Source organism: Artemia franciscana, chromosome 2 (assembly GCF_032884065.1).
Source record: "Artemia franciscana chromosome 2, ASM3288406v1, whole genome shotgun sequence".
Lineage (NCBI taxonomy): Eukaryota > Metazoa > Arthropoda > Branchiopoda > Anostraca > Artemiidae > Artemia > Artemia franciscana.
In genome coordinates this window covers 40,574,533-40,575,270 of record NC_088864.1, presented here as the reverse complement: position 1 = coordinate 40,575,270, position 738 = coordinate 40,574,533, and positions in this window count along the sequence as shown.

Here is a 738-nt window from a genome sequence, read left to right as displayed (position 1 = left end):
TATTGAATAGCGAATCAAGCTGTTGTTTTTTAATATAAGTCAGATGTTGTAACGGTGATTATTGTTACCGAATTGTCAGTACATAAGTCCTGCTGTGAGATTGCAATTTTTAAACAGAATGTCGAGCAGCGGGTCAATGAAGGAATGGACTTCTTAGCATCAATACTAGTTTGATCTTTTTTACGCGAATGTCACCGTTAAAGAACGTTTGAGCAGGATGGAAACAGGTTATCTGTTTTATCGATTGCTTTTCTTTTTTTCTCTAGTGTCTGATTTATTTCTGTTCATGTGTAATTGAATATTGATTAAGATTATTAAATATTTCTTGATTATTCCCCGTCCATCCTAAGGAAGTTTAACCAAGAAGAGACTGGTCTGTAGAAACCTGTCTTAGGTAAAAAAACGAGGCATGACCAAAATATCGAAATTTTCACGATGTTAAAAGATTTTCAACTTTTTCTAGTGCTAATTGCCTTCCAGGGGCTAACAAATCGCAAATTGTTTACCCTCAAGATTAAATTAATTACATGTTTAATAACCCTTCTCTTGGATTCCTTCGCAGCAAACTAAGCTCTCATTACATCTCACGTCTGCTCTTTGCTGTTTCACCAGCCTTGGACCCCTCCCCCAAGAAAATACTGTGCGCAGGTCTAATTAAAGATATTGCATGTATTCTCTAAGGAAATTGACCAATTAAGATCTATTTTTTTAGGGAAAATCCATGAGCGAAGTTTTTCT